This window comes from Phocoena sinus, chromosome 8 (genome assembly GCF_008692025.1).
Source record: "Phocoena sinus isolate mPhoSin1 chromosome 8, mPhoSin1.pri, whole genome shotgun sequence".
Lineage (NCBI taxonomy): Eukaryota > Metazoa > Chordata > Mammalia > Artiodactyla > Phocoenidae > Phocoena > Phocoena sinus.
In genome coordinates, this window is record NC_045770.1 from 68,806,470 (window position 1) to 68,834,018 (window position 27,549).

At 37.6% G+C, this 27,549-nt stretch overlaps 1 protein-coding gene across 2 annotated transcripts in view; it reads left to right on the forward strand.

Moving 5' to 3' along the window:
- Positions 1–27,549, forward strand: part of PDE3B (phosphodiesterase 3B) — a 176,172-nt gene that overhangs the window by 62,348 nt on the left and 86,275 nt on the right. The gene's annotated exons all lie outside the window — the stretch shown is intronic.

Genomic DNA, 27,549 nt, shown 5'->3' on the forward strand with positions numbered 1-27,549 from the left:
AATTTAAAATATATCATGTTAGCATTCTAGGTGTTTTGTTTTGCTTTGCATGAAATACTGATTGATAACATGATTTCTGTTTTGTGCAGTTTCATAAAGACCTAATGAAATTGGTTTTTGTTTTGTTTTGTTTTGTTTTTGCGGTACGCGGGCCTCTCACTGCTGTGGCCTCTCCCGTTGCGGAGCACAGGCTCCGGACGCGCAGGCTCAGCGGCCATGGCTCACAGGCCCAGCCGTTCTGCGGCATGTGGGATCTTCCCGGACCAGGGCACAAACCCGTGTCCCTGGCATCATCAGGCAGACTCTCAACCACTGTGCCACCAGGGAAGCCCTGAAATTGTTATTTTAATTCCCATTGTTTAGACACACGTATTCTTGATATTTTAAAAGTGCACATTATGGAAAACTCATTTTGGCATATTGACATACTTATTTGGATAGAGTAGTATGTATCAGAATATTGCTTTACAAAATGACAATATGAGAAAGTGGCATTCAGATTCTTCCAACATGCTTGAACACCTTAATTTTTACTCATTAGGTTTCACTAATATTTGTTATAACAAGGACTTTGTGAGGATTCTATAGAGTGTTGAAAGATTAGGATTGAATCTATATAAGTTTTATCTTATAAAATTATCCTTTAGGATAGTCTAAAAAAAGAGACAATAAAACTGCAGTTGTGTATTTTTTCAATTTCTTATTTTACCTGTGTCTGTCTCTTGTCCTCTGTTTTCTCTGTTTTACTTCCTGTTACTCCTGTTTATTTCTCTTAATCTGTCAAAGTTGGAAATTGACCAATATATCTGGTATATTATGAGGCATGAGTTCTGAGATCTTTGTGAATTTTCAGATAGAACCTTAGTAGTATATATTTTCAAATAGAAGTATAATAATTTTGTTAAGGCATTACTTTTAATTACATACTCTTCAGGCTAGGGTATGGGGGTCAGCTAGTAGGTGAGCCTAGATGATTGTCCTACTGTAGCATTTGCTGCTATTTTTCCTGTTTACAATAACTTCCATGAAGTGACACAGACTTTTGTGCAGTATCATTTTGAAGGAAATGGTCCTAAAAAGGAAACAATTGGTATTGATAAAAGTAGAAAGAAAAACGAAAAATAAAAAGTCTAAGAAAGATCTAACAAAAGCTAAAACTAAAGCTAGAAAATGTAAGTTTAAAAGACCTCAAAGAGTAGGATGTTATTTTTTTGCAGGAGCTTGGAGCCATTAACAGGGCCACCATTACACTACATGAGGGGAAAAAAAAAGGGATTCTGACTGTTTCAGAAAGTGATTTTGCTGTATTAAATACTTGAGAAAGAGAACACTTCATTGAAAATTGAAAATTACTGAAAACTGAACATTCACTGTTAGGCTATGCATAGGAGTCACCTGACTCAAAATTTCAATTATAGTTTTGACTCAAATATATCATTTCTTCTGACATTGAAATTAAACTTGTATATTAATAACAATCTTGCTGAACTTACTGTTTCTTAGAAATTTTAGGTTGTTTTTCTTGAAGCTTCCGAGTAAATAATTATGTCATCTGTAAGTGATCATTTTTCTTTCTTTCCTATCTCAGATTTTGCTTTTCTCTCTAATTGCAAAGACAGTATTTTTTCAGCATCTGTTGAACAGTTACATATTTTTTTCTTTCACTTATTAATAAGGGGAAATATATTAACAGGTTGCTCAATACTGAATTATACTTGCATTTCTGGAACATAGGATTCTATTCATTTTTCATTAGTTTTTGTTGTGAAAATTTTTAACCACACAGAAAAGTTGAAACAGTTCATCAAAAATCTGTGCATCCTCTGCCTGAATTTAATAGCTGTTAATGTTTTGCTGTATTTACTGGGTTTTTTCCCTAAACCATTAGAAATCATGATATTTCACGCTATATACCTCAGCATGCATTCTAAGAATAAGGACTCCAACATAACTACAAAACCCTTACATACCTAAGAAAATTAATAATAATTCTATATTATCTAATATCTACCTTTAAGTTTTCCCAAATGTCCCAAGAATATCTTTTATAGCTCTCATTTTTTCCAAATGAGGCAAGGTTTTATACATTGCGTGTCGTTATGTCTCTTTCATCTTATTTAATATAGAATCACACCCTCCCCACCATTTTTTTTCCCTAGTGAAGTGACTTTTGGAAGAATCCAGGCCAGTTGCCTTGATAGACACTGTCCTTATTTTCATAGAGGTTTTTACTAATATGAGAGACAAATATTATACATGCAACTTTATACATTATTTTATAAATATATAGGATTATATAGATGAGAAATGTGAAAAGTGGAGAGATTATGTTGATTATTCAAGATAACACAAGGGATAGTGGCCAAGATGTGTTTTAACTGAGTCTGGTTTCGAAACTCAATTTCAACCATTATCAAGATGACTCTAATTTTAAAATGTTAAAGAGAATTTTCAACTTGTGCAATTCAGGTGATAGGTGTTTTTCTTTAAAACTGCAGGCAAACAATGTTTCTAGATGAGAAGTAAAACATTAAAAAACACTTTCTCTTAACTGTCAGGCTATGGGGTTCTAAATGTACAGGTTAACTTGCAGACCTACTTTAGATTAAGGATTTTCTTGTGATATACTGTCTGATGAAGTAGATCTCACTGTAGAGCTTTGTTTTAGAATCTCCTTTAGTTCAGTTTTCCCAGAATTTTATCTACTGTTTTAATTTTTATTTTTTTTAAATTTGCTTACACACCATCCGTTACGTTGTAAGACCCACTGGCAGTTAAATTCTCCTTCAGCCACACTCAAACACCTGCGGATCAGATATGTCCATGATACCAAGAAGACACCCCTATATTTGTGATTCTTTCAGTTAGGAATCTCTCTAAACTTAGAGGTAACTTCTGTGCAGTGTGGATACTAGAATAAATTCCTTAATTCTTTCCAACTAATGTTTGCTTTGGATTTCGGGGCACAGTAGTCTTGTGGTTTGTTTGTTATTTGTGGTTGACTGCCACAGACAAAAAGCCAGAACATTTAAATGCCTGAGTATTAGAGTAGAGGTATTGAATTTAATCCATTTAATTTTTCTGTAATCTCTGCTGGCTATTTAGGCAGTACTAAATCAAATTAATTTCTTCAGTATGTTCAGTTTTTCTAACTTTTTTGTCGTTGTTGTTATTAGGTACAGATTGTTAAGCTTTGGTATAGGGGCGCTGGGATGGGGGGCAGTGTATTTAAACTACGTTGGCAGGATAGATCAATAATATCTACTAAGCGCTTACACTTACTTTGTGCTGAAGCACAAGCACTGTGTTAAGTGATTTATACTTGTTATCGTCTTAATTCTAACAACAATCCTTTGAAGTTGGTACCATAATTAGCTCCATTTTTACAGATACCAGGCAAAGTTAAAACTTTTCCAGGGTCACACAGCTATTAAGTAGCAGAGCCTAGATTTGAACTCAACTCTGGGAAAGTCATACTCTTTATTGCATTGCCACTGCTGCTACTACCTGTTCAACTCTATTCTACAGATGAGGAAACTAAGGTACAAAGAGGCTAAGTAATAAAGGACTTCTTTGACTACTTGGCCCACCTGATGATTCTTTGACTGTTATCTAGAATAAATGCAAAGAATGTGTTACCTTTCATGATTCTACTAAAGTGACAGCTGTTAACAAAATTCGATTAGTTTGATATACAAAATAATATATACATATAAGAAAGCATGAAAACTTAAGAAACCACCTAGAAGATCTTAACAAAATCTGTATTGTCTTGGAACTGCAATTTGAGAAGGACTTTACTCAGTTGCTAATTTTGGTCCTTTTTAACCAAAGCACAATACACAGGGATAACTAAGAGATGGCCTCTGTTATTCTATTCTTTTTCTGAAATGAGCTGTCCTTCCATTCTGCTCCCCCTACACCCCATTCCTGTTCTTTCTTCCCTTTCCCCCACCTCTTTTCTATTTTTGAGTAATCAAATCCCACCTACCTTCTTCCTCTGGCTCCCTTAAAAACAATTTCTTCTTCCTTTGAACTTCCATAATAATTTAACTGTTTTTCTCTTGCTCAGTGTACTCCTTCATTGTGCTAAAGTACATTCTCAAAGCACCTTTGAAGAAAGACTATGTGGAAGGTATGCTTTCTGAATTCTTGCATGCTTGAACATGACTTTATTCATCCCCAGACTTGATTACATAATATATGTATAGTTTCTAAGTTGTTTAACATTGCTTTTCTTCAGAAATAGAAAGGTTCTGTTGTCTTCTCTCACTCAATATTGCTGGCAGTTGAATTCCAGTCTGATTCTTGGTAGGTGACATTTTTTTTCTCTGCGAGTAGAGGGCATGGTCAATACAATTCCTTTCTTTGTTGACCAGAAGGTTTCTGAATTGGCATCAATTCCTTTACATGTTATATACTCTTAAGTCCTTCGTAATAGAGAAAGAGCATAGAGCAGTGGTTGAGAACACAGTTTTTGGAACCAAACTGCCCAGATTTGAATCTCAGCTCCATCATTTCCTTGGTTCTGTGACCTTGGGCAAGTTCTGTACCTCAGTTTCCCCACCTTTAAAATGGAAATGATGGTAATAATAGCACCAACTTCATAGGATCGCTAGAATGATTTAATATTTATAGATGCTTAGAATTGTAACAGGTATACAGTAACATAGGGATTAGCAAGCTACAACTCTTGGACCTGATCCAGCATTTGGCCTTTTTTTGTACTGCTTGTGAACTGAGAATGGTTATTACATTTTTAAAGGATTGTTTAAAAAAAAACAAAGAAAATAAATAACAGCAAAGAAGAATATGCATGGCACAAAGCCTAAAATATTACTCTCTTGCCCTTTACAGGAAAAATTTTCTGACCCCTTAACACATTAAATATGATTGTTTAAAAAAAATTATACTAATGTAGTTTCAGGAGAATGAGGAAGATAGAAGGAAAGTACATATTAAGTTCAGAATATCTTTTGACCTTTGCCCCCAAATTTTATCCCACCTAATTTTTATTAACCTGTTGGTTTTGTAATTGTGATATAATGACACATCAATTAGAGTGAACACTACAGTTTTTCTTTGCCATTTCCTTTGTCTTCATTGTAGGGCCTGGATAAGTTGTCTGAGTAATAATCCAACTTCTCCTTCTCCTTTTCCTTTCATTATAATTAAAGTTAAACTCATGGTACTTATGGCAGGAATAATTTACAGGGTAATTAGGAAGAATTTTTATTGCAGAGGAGAAATTTAAAATGTGTTTAGTTTTAAGTGTACTGGTTAAATAAACAAATGCCCAAGGGTGTCACTGGCAGGTCTGTGGAATAGGCTATGGTACCACAAACCAAGGGAATATAATAAGAAAAGCCAAGAAAAAAGCACAGAATGGAAGAAATAGGAGTAAGAAAAGGTTTGGCAGTGGTAGTGAATCACAGGAAACTATCTCTTTTGCTGTTTCTTCTTGGTTAAAAAATTTTGAGAGACATGGAAACCAAGTCAGTTTTTGTTCTAGCCTCCTCCTTTAAACAAAAACAAGTGACAAAGATGCCTGAAATCTACTGTTTTCTGAAATGTGGTGTTCACGCTTGAAATGTGCCATTGTGGAAGAAAGTTCATTTCTGACATAATATATCTGACGTTCCTCAGTTTGTGGCGTTTCTGTTTTTTCGAAACACGTTTTTTGTCATTACCCTGTCTTTTAGAAAGTCTGTAGGCATTCATCCAGGAAAGAAACTAACAGCAATCAAATGAAACTATATTGTGCCTAGGATAAAAAATACTGGCTTTTGAAACTGTACCGTTTTTACCAGGATAAAAAATATTGGCTTTTGAAACTGTATCTTTTTTTTTTTTCGTTGATCATATTTTCCATTAGAAAATTTTAGGGTAGAACACATACACTGGATTTTGTCATTATAAGACCATTGTTATTTTTCCTAAAATTATAGTTTTGTCCATCTATAAGCAATCTGGATATTAGCATTTATACTTTAGACTCAGTAGTATTCCCAGTTAGTGTTTCTTGCTGGAATCAGGATTTCTATTCTTCATTTGTTATAGTGCAGATTGCCTTTGATTGGATTTCAAAATCCATTATTACCTAACCAGATTCTTATATTTATAATTTATAGACTCTTAAACTTGCAACAGTGAATTGATTTTAATCTTAAAATTAAATAATTACTTCAGTCTGTGTCATAGGGTTCATAAATTGTAGTTTATTGAATTTTTAGAAACATATAGAATAATTAAGCATTGCAGATTTGTTTTAACATTTCCGTTGAAAAACCTTTAAAGTCTATTACATACATACTTTAATAACCACCGTGATATTTAATTTTTCATGGTAACACAGGGCTTTGAATATTAATATACTAAATACTAAACTATTATAATATGTACAAGAGACTTCCTAGTACAGTATTCTCATTTTAGCCCAATAACACCCTACAGATGAGGAAGATAATGTATAGAGGTTATTTGACTTGCCCGAGGTTCCATGGCTAGTAAATAGAGCCAAGTCTCCTGTGAAGTGCCTTTATCCATTATACTATGACTTCTATGCATACAGAAGGCATGAGATAGGAGATCAGCCTCTTCTAATCCTAGTAATGTTGCTAGCCTAGCTGTTTTGAGTAAATTCCTGATAGGTCTCACTATCATAAAATCAGAATGAAGAAAGCACAAGTATACAAACCATAGAAGTAAGAAGTAGAAGGGAACCTTAGCTTTTTAGTGCACTGGTCCCCATACCTGGCTACACCTCAGAATTAACTGAGTAGCATTTAAAAATGCTATTTCCCTGTACCTACTCCCAGAGATTTCTGATTCAGTAGGCTCAGTGTGGAGTCTAGGGATCTGTACATTTTAAAAGGTTTCTTAAATGGTTATCATGATGTTTGGGAACCTCTGATAGTCCACTTCTTTGTTTTATGGACAAAAAACCTAAAAGCCAGAACGGTGAAGATAGTGTAAGTGGTAAAACTTGGACTCAAAGGTGTTCTCTTGAATCTTAGCCCAGTGCTTTTTCTCTCTGTCTACTGCTTACCTATAACTTCTTATACATCTTTTGCCTGAGACACTTATAGGTACTTGCTAAGTAGTACAATACTGAACAAAAGGTAATAATAACGATAATAATTGTCCATATTTTTTCTCTGTTATGAAAATCATTTTGTATTTCAGTGGTATTTACATACTGTGCTCCTTTAGGCTGTTTTTTAGTATCAGTCAACTTTTCTACCTCACATTTTTGTTGTTTGGCAGTCATCTGTCATAGTGTATTTGCTAAATCTCCTCAACATTGACTGCAGAGCTTTAAAATACTCCTTCAGCAGATGGTCCATAAATTGAATGTACTTTATAAGAGACTCTAGAAGGTGGAAAAAAATCAAATAATAGTTAAATGATAGGTTTCCTTGTAGTTGGGCACTTTACAGTCCGGTAACTGTCTGGGAGACTATATTGATTGTACTAATTGGTATTAGTTTGTTGATAAGAACCAAACCATATGTCTGGCCAGAAAGAGAAAACACAATAGTTAGAAGGAGGCTAACAATGAAAATATCTAGCATTTATCAAACTCTTAATATGTGCCAAGCACTGTGTTAAGTGCTTTGCAGACATTACTTCATTTAATCCTTTACAGTAATTCTTGGAGATAACTGCCCTGTGAGAGATTCTTTTTCAAGGTACAGTACACAGAAGAAGTACACTAGATCTTTTCGATAAAAAGTATATACTGTTATTATCTCTGTCTTATAGATTAAGAAAAAAAACTGAGAATGTTTTAAGTAACTTGCCTGTAGTCATATATTTAGTAAGTGGCAGATCTAGGACTTGAACTCAGCCCTGACTCCAAAGTCCACTTTCCTGATTCACTATCATTGATGCAGTTTTTATTTAGCAAAACTTATGGAGTTACTACACTGACCTTGAAAGGTCAGAAGTGATTGCATACTTTGCCCCTGAGATTAGTACAGATAGTAATCCAGAAGACACTAGTTAGAGAGTGCTTATTGAAATTCCAACCGTATTCAAGATGTATGGAAGGCTGTTGGCCTCTTGTACTAATTTTCAGAGATGTCATATTTTTTTTTTTTTTGCCAAAGGAGAAACATTCAAATATGTGTATGATAAATGTGAATTGATTGCAACGCTTGAAAAGAAGGTGATGGGCATTGAGACTCATACTTCTGCACTGCAACTTAAAGGAAGGTGAAAAGTTCCTAGCTAGAAAAAGGAAATAATGTATAAAGACGTCCAGGGAGTACAGAGCCTATGTTAGAGAAATAGGGAGTAGAGGAATGTGATACAAAGAAGGAAGGAAAAAACTTTGAACCTTGGACCTATATGATAAATGTTAAGATTCTCTGTTTTGAGACTGTGAAGCAGGACTATGAAAAAAGAAGGGGAATAGATGAAGAAATTGTATTACGAGAGTTTAAAAAATATTACAAGATTTACCCTAAATAGAGAGAATGTTAGATCTTCTGGTGAAAAGTGTGGAAAAATAAGGGGATATTGTCTAGAACTAAAAGGTGAAAGAAAGCACTTTGCTTGCACTGTGTAGAAGAGATGGATTGTAGTTGTCAGGCTAGCCACAAATAGTTGTTGAAATTTCGATTAAAGTAATTAAGATTAAAAATTCAGTCCCTCAGTCACACTAGCCACATTTCAAGTGTTCAATAGCCATACGTGGCTAACGCCAGTCATTTTAGACAGAACTGTTCCATGATGGAAAAAAGTTTTCTTGGACAGCACTGCAGTAGACTCACCATAGAGGTATGCTGGCTTTTAGGGCATATGTTCAGGATTTGGCAGAGAGCCTTTTAAAATTTATCAAAATCCTTGATAGTTACCAGGTTCAGATGAATCACGTAGGGATGACAGTGAAGAAAAGAATGTGGAAACGTCTTTATAGTCCTCAGAAAAAAACATGTTGGGAATAATAGGTAGGGGTGTGTGTCTGTCACTTTTTTTTGTGGATTGAGATAGTGGAACACTGAAGGGAGACAGCAGAAGACAAATAATCTAGTTTTATCTCTGTTCTTCTCCCTTTCAAGGTAAGGGCTAAGCCTTTGATCTAGGCTGGATGCCCTGAGACTGGGTGTTGTTAGGACATGCCCATGACTATGGCTGTGGAGTATAAGAGCCCACAGTGAGGATAGCCTTGAAAGCAAGGCACAGAACACAGTTTGATAAACTAAATGAGCAAAAGATGCCCAGACAAGAGCACATAAGAGGATAGCCTGAAGTACAGAAGGAAGCAAAAGCTCCAGTGATGGTAAAAGCTTGTTGAAGTATAGAAGTCTTTGGGAGTTTCTGTGTGAAGCAAGAATTTTAAAGAGGAAACAGGCTTGCTGCTTGGGGCAGATTTTGTAATGCTTTTGGATCATAAAGAAAATGAGATCTCTTCAGTATTTTGGGGCAAGGAGAGTGATTTATTTTCTAACTGAAAAGGGTGGAACTAAAGTTGCCTAAGGGAACTAAAGTCCCAGATCAATGAAGATTATAGGAGAGTATGTAGTTGTTTATAAACATTGAAACATCCTAATATAGATGAATTTTGTCAGGGTATGGAGAGAATTTACAAAAGAGCAAACAGCCTTTATTTTTCTAGCAGGCACTGTAGAGAATGGGAAAGGTTCTGGAATATTTGAGATAGGTACACGATACTCTGATTTTCAGAGGGAGGACAAGTGGGCTCCACAAACAATAAATGCATTTGTTTGACATTAGTCTCAGAAAAGATTAAAAGAATGGATTTTGAGTACCCAAGAGAGGTAGTAGTGGAGTCAGTATGGGCTCACATGCATAGTTGTGACAGACTGGCTCCTCAGATCCACATCCTAGCTGTGCAGCCTTGGGCAGTTTGCTTCATCTCTCTATCTCAGTGGTCCCCAAGCTGTTTGGCACCAGGGACTGGTTTCATGGAAGACAGTTTTTCCATGGACTGGGGGGTATGGGGGTTGGGGGGTGGTGGTGTGTGGATGGTTTCAGGATGATTCAAGCCCATTACGTTTATTTTGCACTTTATTTCTATTATTATTACATTGTAATATATAATGAAATAATTATACAACTCAGAGCTCAGGCAGTAATGCGAGCAATGGGGAGGGGCTGTAAATACTGATGAAGCCTCACTCACTCTCCTGCCACTCACCTCCTGCTGTGCAGCCCAGTTCCTAACAGGCCACAGACCAGTACTGGTCTGTGGCCCAGGGGTTGGGGACCCCTGCTCTGTCTCATTTCTCATTTTTAAAATTAAAACTATTTATTGCATAGGGTTGTAATGAAAATTAAATGAATTAATACTTGTAAAGCATTTAGAACAAGACTTGGTATATACATGTTAAGTACATTGTTAGTGTTTGCTAGATAAGGGTACATTGTCTTCTATCAAACTGTCAGCTCTGAGAAATTAAATAGATAATATGTCTGGGTTTCAGCAGGTCTTCTGAAATTCAGATAAAATTCACATCACCGTTTTAAAGTATACAGTTCTGTGGGACAGTGTTCTGCAGCCATCACCTCTATCAAGCTCTCCAACATTTTCATCATCCCAAAAGAGAAACCCCATGCCCATTAAGCTGTCACTCTCTATTTCCTCCTCACCCTACCCCCTGGCAAACACTCATCTACTTTTTGTCTCTATGGGTTTACTTATTCTAGATATTTCATGTAAGTGAAATCATACATGTGATGTATCATTTCACTTACATGACCTTCTGAGTCTGACTTCTTTCACTTAGCATAATGGTTTTGATGTTCATCCACATTGTAGCGTGTATAAGAACATTATTCTTTCTTATGATTGAATAGTATTCCATTATATGGATTACCACATTTTATTTTTCCATTCATCTGCCAGTGGACACTTGGGTTGCTTCTACTTTTTGACTATTGTAAATAATGTAGCTGTGGACATGGGTATACAACTATCTCTTCAAGTCCTTCCTTTCAGTTCTTTTGGGTATATTCCCAGAAATGAAATTGCTAGATCATATGGTAATTATATTTAAAATTTTTTGAAGAACCACCATATTGTTTTCCATAGCAGCTGCAACATTCTACATTCCGGCCAAAAATGCATCAGGTATTCTAAGGGTTCTAGTTTCTCCCCATGCCCCCCCCCCTTTTTTTGGCTGTGCCATGTGGCCAAATATATTTTTAAAAATTTAAATAAGTAAAAATTGCGTTGTTTTTCTGTTGTTGAATTATGAGGCTTCATTATGTATTCTCGGGCCTAGAGCCTTATCAGACAAATAATTCACAAATATTTTCTCCTATTCCCTAGGTTATCTTTTTACTTTCTTAATACTGTCCTTTCTTGAACAAAAAGGTTTTAATTTTTTTTTTAACATCTTTATTGGAGTATAATTGCTTTACAGTGGTGTGTTAGTTTCTGCTTTACAACAAAATGAATCAGTTATACATATACATATGTTCCCATATCTCTTCCCTCTTGCATCTCCCTCCCTCCCACCCTCCCTATCCCACCCCTCCAGGCGGTCACAAAGCACCGAGCTGATCTCCCTATGCTATGCGGCTGCTTCCCACTAGCTATCTACCTTATGTTTGGTAGTGTATATATGTCCATGCCTCTCTCTCGCTTTGTCACAGCTTACCCTTCCCCCTCCCCATATCCTCAAATCCATTCTCTAGTAGGTCTGTGTCTTTATTCCTGTCTTACCCCGAGGTTCTTCATGACATTTTTTTTTTCTTAAATTCCATATATATGTGTTAGCATGTGGTATTTGTCTCTCTCTTTCTGACTTACTTCACTCTGTATGACAGACTCTAGGTCTATCCACCTCATTACAAATAGCTCAGTTTCGTTTCTTTTTATGGCTGAGTAATATTCCATTGTATATATGTGCCACATCTTCTTTATCCATTCATCCGATGATGGACACTTAGGTTGCTTCCATCTCTGGGCTATTGTAAATAGAGCTGCAATGAACGTTTTGGTACGTGACTCTTTTTGAATTATGGTTTACTCAGGGTATATGCCCAGTAGTGGGATTGCTGGGTCATATGGTAGTTCTATTTGTAGTTTTTTAAGGAACCTCCATACTGTTCTCCATAGTGGCTGTATCAATTTACATTCCCACCAACAGTACAAGAGGGTTTCCTTTTCTCCACACCCTCTCCAACATTTATTGTTTCTAGAATTTTTGATGATGGCTATTCTGACTGGTGTGAGATGATATCTCATTGTGGTTTTGATTTGCATTTCTCTAATGATTAGTGATGTTGAGCATTCTTTCATGTGTTTGTTGGCAGTCTGTATATCTTCTTTGGAGAAATGCCTATTTAGGTCTTCTGCCCATTTTTGGATTGGGTTGTTTGTTTTTTTGTTATTAAGCTGCATGAGCTGCTTATAAATTTTGGAGATTAATCCTTTGTCAGTTGCTTCATTTGCAAACATATTCTCCCATTCTGAGGGTTGTCTTTTCGTCTTTTTTATGGTTTCCTTTGCTGTGCAAAAGCTCTGAAGTTTCATTAGGTCCCATTTGTTTATTTTTGTTTTTATTTCCATTTCTCTAGGAGGTAGGTCAAATAGGATCTTGCTGTGATTTATGTCATAGTGTTCTGCCTATGTTTTCCTCTATGAGTTTGATAGTTTCTGGCCTTACATTTAGGTCTTTAATCCATTTTGAGCTTATTTTTGTGTATGGTGTTAGGGAGTGATCTAATCTCATACTTTTACATGTACCTGTCCAGTTTTCTCAGCACCACTTATTGAAGGGGCTGTCCAAAAAGGTTTTAATTTTTATGAAGTCCAGTTTATTTATTTATTTTTTTTGTTGCTTTTGATTTCATAGTGAAGAATCCACTGCCAAGTCAAAGTTTAAGAAGATTAATCCCTATGTTTTCTTCTAAGAATTTTATAGTTTTAGCTCTTAATGGTCTTTGATCCATTTTTAGGTAATTTTTTTTTGTGTGTGTGGTATGCTGGCCTCTCACTGTTGTGGCCTCTCCCGTTGCGGAGCACAGGCTCCGGACACACAGGCCCAGCGGCCATGGCTCACGGGCCTAGCTGTTCCGTGGCATGTGGGATCTTCCTGGACCGGGGCACGAACCTGTGTCCCCTGCATCGGCAGGCAGACTCTCAACCACTGCACCACCAGGGAAGCCCCATTTTTAGGTAATTTTTATATATGGTATGAGGTAGGGGTCCAGCTTCATCCTTTTGCCTGTGGATATCCAGTTGTCCCAGCACTATTTGTTGAAGAGACTATTTTCCCCCCATTTAATGGTTGTGGTGTCCTTATTGAAAATCAAGTGACAATAAATTATGAGTTTGTTTCTCAGTTTTCAGTTCTGTTCCATTGATCTACATGTCTACCATTATGCAAGTCCCACTGTGTGTTGATACTATTGTAAATGAGATTGTCTTCTTCATTTCCTTTTTGGATTGTTCTTTACTGGTATATAGAAATATAACTGATTTTTGTGTGTTGATTTTGTATGCTGCAACTTCTCAGAATTCATCAGCTCTAATAGTATTTTTTTGGATTGTTTAGGATTTTCTGTATATAAGATCATATAATTTACAAATAAACATAATTTTACTTCTTCCTTTCCAGTTTGGATGACTTTTATTTCTTTTCCTTGCTTAATTGCTCTAGTTAGGATGCCCAGTACAATGTTGAAATAGAAATAGTAAAAGCTGGCATACTTGTCTTGTTTCTGATACTGGTGGAAAGACTTCAGTCTTTCACCATTGAACTAGCTGTGGGTGTTTCATAAATGCTCCTTCGTTATGTTGAGGAAGATCCCTTTGATTCTTAGTTTGTTGAGTGTTTTTTTTTTTTTTTGTCAAATGCCTTTCTCCATCAATTGAGATGATCATGTAGTTATTTTCACTTATTCTATCACTGTGGTATAGTACATTGATCGGTTTTCATTTATTAAAACCACTCTTGCATTCTCGCAGTCCCACTTTGTCATGACATATAATTCATAAGGGATATTGGTTTATAGTTTTATGATCTTTTTGTCTGGCTTTGGTATCAGGATAATGCTAGCCTCATAAAATGAGTTAAAACTGTTGCGTCTTCTTCCACTTTCTCAGAAAAGTTTGAGAAGGATTGGTGTTAAATTTTTTAAAGTTATGTAGAAATCATCAGTGAGGCCATCTTGTCCTGGGTTTTTCTTTGTTGGGAGGTTTTTGGTCACTGATTCAACCTCTTTACTTGTTGTAGATGTGTTCAAATTTTCTAAAGAATGTTTTCTAGAGTCAGTTTTGGTAGTTTTTATAGGAATTTGGCCGTATATCATCTCGGTTATTTTAATTTATGGGTATACAGTTCATACTTTGTTTACCACGTATAACGTAACAGTTCCTTTAACAATGTCATATTATAAATTATTATTATCAGTTTGCATAGACCTGAAATATTAATAAGAAGAGATCACATAGTTAAAAACTAAGTTTTAAAATACAAAGGATTACTTCAGACAATATTATTCTGGAGCCATATTATTCATGTTGGACCTCAAACCTCAGAATTGGTTTTATAATGGGTAGCTGTTCTGTGACTTATTGTTCTCCTGGGTATGTAGCTGTTTATATTTCATACTGGTCACAGATTGGTCACAATCTCAGTTTACCATTGGCAGCTGTTTTGATTTGAAGCAGGTGGCCTGAAGAAGCAGCATCCATAAATTAAAACACTAACACTTTTTCTTTGTATTTAAAATCTTTCTCAGAAATCTGAAGGCTTTTTAGTACAGAGGTGATTTCAAAGCTCGAATATTCTTTCAGTTTTCACATAATCAATTTATATTAACCTGATTTTTATATAACAGCATTCTTTTAAGTTACATAAAATAACTCCTAACTTATTTTAACATAGAAATGAGCTAAAAAGACCCAAATTATATTTTCCAATAGAACTTCTTACAAATAATTATTTAAAATTCTGACCCAGATAGATGAATGGTTATTACATTTATTCTTTAATCATTTAAAAATGGGAAAAATTATTAACAATGGAATTCTCACCATCTAACTTTTTCACTTCTCTCTCTCTCTCTCTTTTTTTTTATCAGTCATTGTGGCTTCGGACAGTCTCCAGGCAGCTGCGTTTATTAAACTACATTATAGTTAAGGTGAAAAGGAAATGGTCTTTGTTTTCATTGTTTGAAATAGCCATACTAAAATGATACTACTCAAAGAAAAGCTAACTTCATAAATGTTTAAAGACTTACTTATGTCATAAGGAGCTTTCTATTTTTATATAAGACTTGTTTTCTACCTAGGTTAGTATATATATAAATGAAAACTAATAGAATGTTCAAGTTGGGGGAAGTAAAAGATCATCTAGTCTGACTTTTCAGTGTTTGAATTACCTTGAACACATAACTAAATAGTACCTAGCTTCTGCAAGGACCAATCCAATGATGACTAACTCAGTCCGTCTGAAGATGATACATCTCATTTTTGAACAGCATTAATGAATTAAAAGCAAATACTTGTAGTGAAGCAAAGTCTGTCTCCTTGTGTTTCTTTTTGTTTTTTACCCACTGGCCCTAGATTTCCTTGGGGCTCTAAAGAATAACGTAAACTGTCTTCTGCATGACAGTTTTGAAATACTTGAGGACAGCTTTTGGTACCCCTCTATTTCTCTCTTCATTCCCAAAGTTTCTCTCCTAGATGAAAAATGTCTGATTCCTTCAGGCATTCTTCATGTGTCACGAAGTCCTTCTCTATCATTGAGAATGTCTTTCAGATGGCCTCTACCAGGGATACTGACCATGAATAGAATTCAGGGAATCCATGGATTTGGATATTGTATTAGTCAAGTTTCTCCAGGGAAACAGAACCAATAGGATATATATATATATAGATAGATAAGTATATAGATCTATCTATCTATCTATATATATGAGAGAGAGAGAGAAGAAAGAAAATAAGGAATTGGCTTAGCCAGTAATGGAAGCTGAGAAGTTGGCAAACTGGAGACTGAGGAGTTCTGCTCCAGTCTGAAGGTCTGAGAACCAGGAGAGGTGATGGTATAAATTCTAGTCTGAAAGCTTGGCAAGCTTGAGACCTAAGAAGAGCCAGTATTTCAGTCTGGGTCTGAATACCGAAAGAGACCAGCTCAGCAGTTAGGCAGAAAATTTCCTTTTACTTGGCCTTTTTGTTCTATTCAGATCTGCAACTGATTAAGGTCCACTCACATTAGGGAGGGTAATTTGCATTACTCAGTATTTTATTTTACGCTTATAAGAATATTCTGAAGATGGTGGAAGAGTAAGACACGGAGATCACCTTCCTCCCCACAGATACATCAGAAATACGTCTACACGTGGAACAACTCCTACAGAACACCTACTGAACGCTGGCAGAAGACCTCAGACCTCCCAAAAGGCAAGAAACTCCCCCACATACCTGGGTAGGGCAAAAGAAAAAAGAATAAACGGAGACAAAAGAATAGGGACGGGACCTGCACCAGTGGGAGGGAGCTGTGAAGGAGGAAAGGTTTCCACACACTAGAAGCCCCTTGGCGGGCGGAGACTGCAGGTGGCAGAGTGGGGGAGCTACGGAGCCATGGAGGAGAGCGCAGCCACACGGGTGCGGAGGGCAAAGCGGAGAGATTCCCGCACATAGGATCGATGCTGACCAGCACTAACCAGCCTGAGAGGCTTGTCTGGTCACCCGCCAGGACGGGTGGGGGCTGGAAGCTGAGGCTCGGGCTTCGGTTGGAGCGCAGGGAGAGGACTGGCGGCGTGAACACAGCCTGAAGGGGTTAGTGCACCATGGCTAGCCAGGAAGGGGTCCGGGGAAAAGTCTGGACCTGCCGAAGAGGCAAGAGACTTTTTCTTCCCTCTTTGTTTCCTGGTGTGCGAGGAGAGGGGATTAAGAGTGCTGCTTAAAGGAGCTCCAGAGACGGGCGTGAGCCACGGCTAACAGCGCGGACCCCAGAGACGGGCATGAGACGCTAAAGCTGCTCCTGCCGCCACCAAGAAGCCTGTGTGCAAGCACAGGTCACTATCCACACCTACCTTCCGGGGAGCCTGTGCAGCCCGTCCCGGGATCCAGAGACAACTTCCCTGGGAGAACGCACGGCGCGCCTCAGGCTGGTGCAACGTCATGCCGGCCTCTGCTGCCACAGGCTCGACCGCATCGTGCCCCTCCCACCCCCACGGCCTGAGTGAGCTGGAGCCCCCGAATCAGCGATTCCTTTAACCCTGTCCTGTTAGAGCGAAGAACAGACGCCCTCCGGTGACCTACACGCAGAGGCGGGGCCAAATCCAAAGCTGAGCCCCAGGAGCTGTGAGAACAAAGAAGAGAAGGGGAAATTTCTCCCAGCGGCCTCAGGAGCAGCGGATTAAATCTCCACAATTAACTTGATGTACCCTGAATCAGTGGAATACCTGAATAGACAACGAATCGTCCCAAATTGAGGAGGTGGACTTTGAGAGCAAGATTTATTATTTTTGCCCCTTTTCCTCTTTTTGTGAGTGTGTATGTGTATACTTCTGTGAGAGATTTTGTCTGTATAGCTTTGTTTTCACCATTTGTCCTAGGGTTCTATCCGTCCGTTTTTTCTTTACTTTTTAAAAACATTTTTTTCTTAATAATTTTTTTTATTTTATCTTACTTTATTTTATTTTCTTTTATCCTCTTTCTTTCCTTCTTTCTACTTTTTCTCCCTTTTATTCTGAGCCATGTGGATGAAAGGCTGGGAGAGCCAACTAAAGGACACTGGTCCACAAGAGACCTCCCAGCTCCACGTAATATCAAACGGCGAAAACCTCCCAGAGATCTCCATCTCAACACCAACAGCCAGCTTCACTCAACGACCAGCAAGCTACAGTGCTGGACAACCTATGCCAAACAACTAGCAAGACAGGAACACAACCCCACCCATTAGCAGAGAGGCTGCCTAAAATCATAATAAGTCCACAGACACCCCAAAACACACCACCAGACGTGGACTTGCCCACCAGAAAGACAAGATCCAGCCTCATCCACCAGAACACAAGCACTAGTCCCCTCCACCAGGAAGCCTACACAACCCACTGAACCAACTTTAGCCACTGGAGACAGACACCAAAAACAACGGGAACAACAAACCTGCAGCCTGCAAAAAGGAAACCCCAAACACAGTAAGATAAACAAAATAAGAAGGCAGAAAAATACACAGCAGATGAAGGAGCAAGATAAAAACCCACTAGACCTAACAAATGAAGAGGAAATAGGCAGTCTACCTGAAAAAGAATTCAGAATAATGAGAGTAAAGATGATCCAAAATCATGGAAATAGAATAGAGAAAATGCAAGAAACATTTAACAAGGACCTAGAAGAACTAAAGATGAAACAAGCAACAATGAACAACACAATAAATGAAATTAAAAATACTCTAGAAGGGATCAATAGCAGAATAACTGAGGCAGAAGAACGGATAAGTGACCTGGAAGATAAAATAGTAGAAATAACTACTGCAGAGCAGAAAAAAGAAAAAAGAATGAAAAGAACTGAGGACAGTCTCAGAGACCTCTGGGACAACATTAAATGCACCAACATTTGAATTATAGGGGTTCCAGAAGAAGAGAAAAAGAAAGGGACTGAGAAAATATTTGAAGAGATTATAGTTGAAAACTTCCCTAATATGGGAAAGGAAATAGTTAATCAAGTCCAGGAAGCACAGAGAGTCCCATACAGGATAAATCCAAGGAGAAATACGCCAAGACACATATTAATCAAACTGTCAAAAATTAAATACAAAGAAAACATATTAAAAGCAGCAAGGGAAAAACAACAAATAACACACAAGGGAATCCCCATAAGGTTAACAGCTGATCTTTCAGCAGAAACTCTGCAAGCCAGAAGGGACTGGCAGGACATATTTAAAGTGATGAAGGAGAAAAACCTACAACCAAGATTACTCTACCCAGCATGGATCTCATTCAGATTTGATGGAGAAATTAAAACCTTTACAGACAAGCAAAAGCTGAGAGAGTGCAGCACCACCAAACTAGCTTTACAACAAATGCTAAAGGAACTTCTCTAGGTAAGAAACACAAGAGAAGTAAATGACCTATAATAACAAACCCAAAACAATCAAGAAAATGGGAATAGGAACATACATATCGATAATTACCTTAAATGTAAATGGATTAAAGGCTCCCACCAAAAGACACAGACTGGCTGAATGGATACCAAAACAAGACCCATATATATGCTGTCTGCAGGAGACCCACTTCACACCTAGAGACACATACAGACTGTAAGTGAGGGGATGGAAAAAGATATTCCATGCAAATGGAAACCAAAAGAAAGCTGGAGGAGCAATTCTCATATCAGACAAAATAGACCTTAAAATAAAGACTATTAGAAGAGACAAAGAAGGACACTACATAACGATCAAGGGATCGATCCAAGAAGAAGATATAACAATTGTAAATATTTATGCACCCAACATAGGAGCGCCTCAATACATAAGGCAAATACTAACAGCCATAAAAGGGGAAATCGACAGTAACACATTCATAGTAGGGGACTTTAACACCCCACTTTCACCAATGGACAGATCATCCAAAATGAAAATAAATAAGGAAACACAAGCTTTACATGATACATTAAACAAAATGGACATAATCGATATTTATAGGACATTCCATCCAAAAACAACAGAATACACATTTTTCTCAAGTGCTCATGGAACATTCTCCAGGATAGATCATATCTTGGGTCACAAATCAATCCTTGGTAAATTTAAGAAAATTGAAATTGTATCAAGTATCTTTTCCGACCACAGAGCTATGAGACTAGATATCAGTTACAGGAAAAGACCTGTAAAAAATACAAACACATGGAGGCTAAACAATACACTACTTAATAACGAAGTGATCACTGAAGAAATCAAAGAGGAAATCAAAAAATACCTAGAAGCAAATGACAGTGGAGACACAATGACCCAAAACCTATGGGATGCAGCAAAAGCAGTTCTAAGAGGGAAGTTTATAGCAATACAATCCTACCTTACAAAAGAGGAAACATCTCGAATAAACAACCTAACCTTGCACCTGAAGCAATTAGAGAAAGAAGAACAAAAAAACCCCAAAGTTAGCAGAAGGAAAGAAATCATAAAAATCAGATCAGAAATAAATGAAAAAGAAGTGAAGGAAACGATAGCAAAGATCAATAAAACTAAAAGCTGATTCTTTGAGAAGATAAACAAAATTGATAAACCATTAACCAGACTCATCAAGAAAAAAAGGGAGAAGACTCAAATCAATAGAGTTAGAAATGAAAAAGGAGAAGTAACAACTGACACTGCAGAAATACAAAAGATCATGAGATTACTACACGCAACTCTATGCCAATAAAATGGACAACCTGGAAGAAATGGACAAATTCTTAGAAATGCACCACCTGCCAAGAGTGAATCAGGAAGAAAGAGAAAATATGAACAGACCAATCACAAGCACTGAAATTGAAACTGTGATTAAAAATCTTTCAACAAACAAAAGCCCAGGACCAGATGGCTTCACAGGTGAATTCTACCAAACATTTAGAGAAGAGCTAACACCTATCCTTCTCAAACTCTTCCAAAATATAGCAGAGGGAGGAACACTCCCAAACTCATTCTGCGAGGCCACCATCACTCTGATACCAAAACCAGTCAAGGATTTCACAAAGAAAGAAAACTACAGGCCAATATCACTGATGAACATAGATGCAAAAATCCTCAACAAAATACTAGCAAACAGAATCCAATAGCACATTAAAAGAATCATACACCATGATCAAGTGGGGTTTATTCCAGGAATGCAAGGATTCTTCAATATATGCAAATCAATCAATGTGATACACCATATTAACAAATTGAAAGAGAAAAACCATATGGTCATCTCAATAGATGCAGAGAAAGCTTTTGACAAAATTCAACACCCATTTATGATAAAAACCCTGCAGAAAGTAGGCATAGAGGGAACTTTCCTCAACATAATAAAGGCCATATATGACAAACCCACAGCCAACATCGTCCTCAATGGTGAAAAATGGAAAGCATTTCCACTAAGATCAGGAACAAGACAAGGTTGCCCACTCTCACCACTCTTATTCAACATGGTTTTGGAAGTTTTAGCCACAGCAATCAGAGAAGAAAAGGAAATAAAAGGAATCCAAATTGGAAAAGAAGAAGTAAAGCTGTCACTGTTTGCAGATGACATGATACTATACATAGAGAATCCTAAAGATGCTACCAGAAAATTACTAGAGCTAATTAATGAATTTGGTAAAGTAGCAGGAAACAAAATTAATGCACAGAAATCTCTGGCATTCCTATACACTAATGATGAAAAATCTGAAAGATAAATTAAGGAAACACTCCCATTTACCACTGCAATGAAAAGAATAAAATACCTAGCAATAAACCTACCTAAGGAGACAAAAGACCTGTATACAGAAAATTATAAGACACTGATGAAAGAAATTAAAGATGATACAAATAGATGGAGAGATATACCATGTTCTTGGATTGGAAGAATCAACATTGTGAAAATGACTCTACCACCCAAAGCAATCTACAGATTCAATGCAATCCCTATCAAACTACCACTGCCATTTTTCACAGAACTAGAACAAAAAATTTCACAATTTGTATGGAAACACAAAAGACCCCGAATAGCCAAAGCAATCTTGAGAACGAAAAACGGAGCTGGAGGAATCAGGCTCCCTGACTTCAGACTATACTACAAAGCTACAGTAATCAAGACAATATGGTACTGGCACAAAAACAGAAATCTAGATAAATGGAACAGGATAGAAAGCCCAGAGATAAACCCATGCACAAAGGAGGCAGGAATGTACAGTGGAGAAAGGACAGCCTCTTCAATAAGTGGTGCTGGGAAAACTGGACAGGTACATGTAAAAGTATGAGATTAGATCACTCCCTAACACCGTTTACAAATATAAGCTCAAAATGGATTAAAGACCTAAATCTAAGGCCAGAAACTATCAAACTCTTAGAGGAAAACATAGGCAGAACACTCTATGACATAAATCACAGCAAGATCCTTTTTGACCCACCTCCTAGAGAAATGGAAATAAAAACAAAAATAAACAAATGGGACCTAATGAAACTTCAGAGCTTTTGCACAGCAAAGGAAACCATAAAGAAGACGAAAAGACAACCCTCAGAATGGGAGAAAATATTTGCAAATGAAGTAACTGTAATCTCCAAAATTTACAAGCAGCTCATGCAGCTCAATAACAATAAAACAACCCAATCCAAAAATGGGCAGAAGACCTAAATAGACATTTCTCCAAAGAAGATATACAGATTGCCAACAGACACATGAACGAATGCTCAACATCCTTAATCATTAGAGAAATTCAAATCAAAACTACAATGAGATATCATCTCACACCAGTCAGAATGGCCTCATCAAAAAATCTAGAAACAATAAATGCTGGAGAGGGGGTGGATAAAAGGGAACACTCTTGCAACTCCTGTTGGGAATATGAATTGGTACAGCCACTATGGAGAATGGTATGGAGGTTCCTTAAAAAACTACAAATAGAACTACCATATGACCCAGCAATCCCACTACTGGGCATATACCCTGAGAAAACCATAATTCAAAAAGAGTCATGTACCAAAATGTTCATTGCAGCTCTATTTACAATAGGCAGGAGATGGAAACAACCTAAGTGTCCATCATCGGACGAATGGATAAAGAAGATGTGGCACATATATACAATGGAATATTACTCAGCCATAAAAAGAAACGAAATTGAGTTATTTGTAGTGAGGTGGATGGACCTAGAGTCTGTCATACAGAGTAAAGTAAATCAGAAAGAGAAAGACAAATGCCGTATGCTAACACATATATATGGAATCTAAGAAAAAAAAATGTTATGAAGAACCTAGTGGTAAGACAGGAATAAAGACACAGACCTGGGCTACCCTGGTGGCGCAGTGGTTGAGGGTCCGCCTGCCGATGCGGGGGACGCGGGTTCGTGCCCTGGTCCGGGATGACCCTGCATGCCGCGGAGTGGCTGGGCCCGTGGGCCATGGCCGATGGGCCTGCGTGTCCGGAGCCTGTGTTCCGTGGTGGGAGGGGCCACGGCGGTGAGAGGCCCGCGTACCTCAAAAAAAAAAAAAAAAAAAAGACACAGACCTACTAGAGAATGGATTTGAGGATATGGGGAGGGGGAAGGGTAAGCTGTGACAACGTGAGAGAGTGGCATGGACATACATACACTACCAAACATAAAATAGATAGCTAGTGGGAAGCAGCCGCATAGCACAGGGAGATAAGCTCGGTGCTTTGTGACCACCTAGAGGGGTGGGATAGGGAGGGTGGGAGGGAGGGAGATGCAAGAGGGAAGAGATATGGAAACATATGTATATGTATAACTGATTCACTTTGTTGTAAAGCAGAAGCTAACACACCATTGTAAAGCAATTATACTCCAATAAAGAAGTAAAAAAAAAAAAAAGAATATTATTCTGAGAAGGGTCCATAGGCTTTATCAGACTTAAAAAAAAGGGACCATTTTTCAATAAGTGGTTAAAAACCTTTAGTCTATACTTTTTTAAAAGTATAATTTTAAAAATGAATACGTTTCATATATGTGGCCCAGTAATGGCAAGTAGAGAGGATTGTCACCTCCCTGCTTCTAGAAAACATTAACCAAGATCCCATTTATTTTGAGGAGCATTCAGATCACGCTAGTTAGAATTAATCCATCTTTTGATTCAGCCTATCCTGGTCTTTATAATTTCTGAATTGCTATTATTGCATTCTCTGCTCTGTGTTTCTGTCATCCAGAAATATGATAAGCAAACCCTCTGTATCACAGATTGCCACACCCTGCCTGCCCATCAGAATCAACTGAGGAACTATAAAAAATAGACTCTGAGGTCCTACCTCACACTTATAAATACTGACTGTGCACCTAGTGATTATTCAGCACTCCTGGCACTTGTCTGTGGGTTCATATGTGGGAATACCATTATTTTATATCATATATACTATTTATAACATTCATTAAAATATTATAGAAGTTAGAATTCTGTAGCGTCGCAGTAGCTATGTCTCTCCAGGTTGACCTGCAGTACTGTTAGTTTCTAACAATTATTGGTTTATATTATAGTGCTATGTTATAATTCATACTTCTCCATTTTGATCAAGCTTGTTTTGAGAAATGAACAGTTTACCTACCTCACATCTCTGATCCGCCATCTCACAATAATCTTCTCAAAAAAGGAAACTATCTTTCATTTTTCTAGTGACTTGATATAAACTTCTGATCCCTGCTTTTTCACCTGACTTCTTGTAACTCATTCCTTAAATCTTGTTTTTGAGCCATTGATATCAGCCTCACTATTTGGTTTGGGTTCCTTTAGAAATCAAGACTGAGACAAGGATATGGAGTGGGTAGTTTATTTGGGAGTGGGAACGGAAAGCAGGAGTAAGGAAGTAGGGAAGAGTAAGACCAGGAAGGAGGAAAAGCCCATGTAAGAATGCATTACTGGGGCTAGATTATGTTGGGATTTCCTGAAAAGTCTTCAGAATGCCAATCAGGTTTTTTTGTTGTTGTTGTTGGTTTCTTTTGTTTTTGTTTTTTTGGCTGCGATGCACGGCTTGTGGGATCATAGTTCCCCGACCAGGGATCAAACCCAGGTCCCCTTCAATGGAAGTGTGGAGTCCTAACTAACCCCTGGACGGCCAGGGAATTCCCAGTCTTGTTTTTCATTAGTTGAGGGTTGCCCTCCCTCCTCAACCTGGGGGAGTTTACCTGCCCATTTTTCCAGGCTGTGCTTGCTCACAGGCTGAGTGGCCCATTGTAGTGCCATTGAAGGCCCTGAATGGGCAAATGGAAAGATGAGCTAATGTATGTTTAAAGTGACATTCTAGGGACTTCCCTGGTGGCTCAGTGGTTAAGAATACACCTCCCAATGCAGGGGATGCGGCTTCGATCCCTGGTCAGGGAACTAGATCCCACATGCATGCCGCAACTAAGACCCAGCACAACCAAAAATAAATAAAATAAAATAAAGTGGCATTCTAGGGACTTCCCTGGCAGTCCAGTGGTTAAGACTCTGTGCTTCCACTGCAGGGGGCGTGGGTTCAATCCCTGCTGGGGGAACTAAGATCTCACATGCCAGACTTCCCTGGTAGCACAGTGATTAAGAGTCCACCTGCCAATGCAGGGGATACAGGTTCGAGCCCTGGTCCGGGAAGATCCCACATGCCACGGAGCAACTAAGCCTGTGCACCACAACTAATGAGCCTGCGCTCTAGAGCCCGTGAGCCACAACTACTGAGTCCACATACCTAGAGCCTGTGCTCTGCAAGAAGAGAAGCCACCGCAATAAGAAACCCGTGCACCACAACGAAGAGTAGCCCCCACTGTCTGCAACTAGAGAAAGCCTGTGCACAGCAACAAAGACCCAACGCAGGCAAAAATAAATAAATAAATAATGAATAAATTTATTTAAAAAAAAAAGATCTCACATGCTGTGGGGCACAGCCAAAAATATAAAAAAAATAAAGTGGCATTCTGTTAATATGAGGTGTCTTCCCAGGACAGTCCACATCACAGCTATGACCAAAAGTGGCCCGAGGAGCTGTGACATGGGGTACCAGTGGTACTAGCTACACTCATCTTTTATATTTTATGGAATCTATTTTTTTCCTTTCAAAAATCAATTACATTTGTTTGTTTCTAGAATTCTTCAGTTGTTAGAAATAACCTCATGTGCTAGTTCTCTCCGTATCCTTTGACTGTAATTCATCTTGACAGAGAAATTGGACTTACCTGTACTGGGCTTTAGTTTCAGCATTATGTTTATTCAAATCTTTTCGTTCCCTGACACAGAAAAGTGGGACAATCTAGGAGTTAGAGTTTTGCTTTCTCTATTGGGATTAAAATACTTTGTAAGTTCTAACAACAGAAAAGTCCCTTTTGCTCTCTCTTGTATTTTGCAAGTCATAGATAATTTTGAGGTTTGGCCTTTTTGAATCTACTGGTCAATTCAAATTTCTTTTCCTAGCTCTGTTAAAGTTCATCCCTCCCTTGAGTTTTCTGCTGTGGAATCATGGCTTTAGTTTCTGTGAAAACTTTGAAATGTTTTCTTAAATTCAAGGAGACACATATGACTATGTCTAGACTTTCTCTTTATGGCATCACAAACACTGTTTACATTTGCCCCTTGGTTGGTTAGCACTGGACCCTTATTGACTGTCTTTGTGCAATACAAAGGCTTCTGTCATTTTTTTGCTCTCCCACCCCATTCTTTCTCTTATTCCTCTTCTTCCTGTAAAAGCTGTCTAATATTCTAATACGGTCTATTAGCATTCACATCCTGAACTATCCCTTTTGCTCTCATTTATTTCATTGTTTTGGGACTCTTATTCAGTGATTACAGCTAATCTGATAAACTATTTGGAGCTCAGATATTAGGAATGGTAGTTTGGGAGTGGTTATATAACACATTTGTCTTTTGTCAGGAACCTAGGATCCCCATTTTCCCCACCTTTTCTTCCTTATCTTTGAGACATTGGATCACAGGAAAGATCAACTGACTATTAATACAAGGCAAAAGTAATTTAGTTCTTTGGAGAGAGGAATATAAAAGTTTCGACTTGGGTGGTTTTAACATGAAGAACACATACATGGCGTTTTCTTCAGTACATATTTTAAAATTTTAAATTTAATTTCATGGCTAGTTAAAGAAAGGAAAGTTAAAAGGAAGGAAAGAGAAAGGAAAGCACTGACAGTGGCACAGAGGAAAATATTTAAGGAAAAGAGAAGATCAGGGAAAATCAGGGAGTGGCATTGTGGGATTATATTAAGTATGATAAAGTGAGTTCTGCATTTGTTAACCTGTGTGTGTGTGTTTCCTGATATAGGAGATCTCACATAATGGTGTTCAGAAAATGGTTAATTATGGTAAGGTGGTAACCATGTAATGATTATTGTGTAGATGTAGTGATCATGGTATATGCCTCAAATGTGAATGGTTCCTAACACCAGCACACCAGTGAAACTTGCATTCTTAGAAAAGCTATCACAGTAACTTATTTGTTGTTCACTTGCCTTTCGTTCATATGCATGCAGTTACAGTATGTGCTGGATGACCTTCTGAGTATTCTAACAGCTTTATTTTAAAAATCAAGTAGTGAAATAAATGCCAAACCAGCACTTTCTCTGAATGTTTAGTAATTTGTGTGAGGGTATTTGAAGGAGACTTTTCCAAAGTCTGCACAAATTTCATGTCAAGAAGATGATGTTTTTGTAAACATTTCAGCAGGTCACAGTTTTCTTAGGCTCACCTTGATAGTTGGCTTTTATTTACTCACTTATCCATTCAATATTTATTTATTTGAGTGCCTTCCATGAACCATGTACTTTGTTAGTCACTGGGGATAAATAAGGAAGGAACCTTGCCATCAAAAAGTCTAGGAGAAGAGATGGAAATGTCAACAAATACCTGAATTTTAAAGTCAAAATAAAATTGAATGCTCTCAATGGGTTTTTTTTTTAATCTCTTCAGTAATAATAGCATTTGA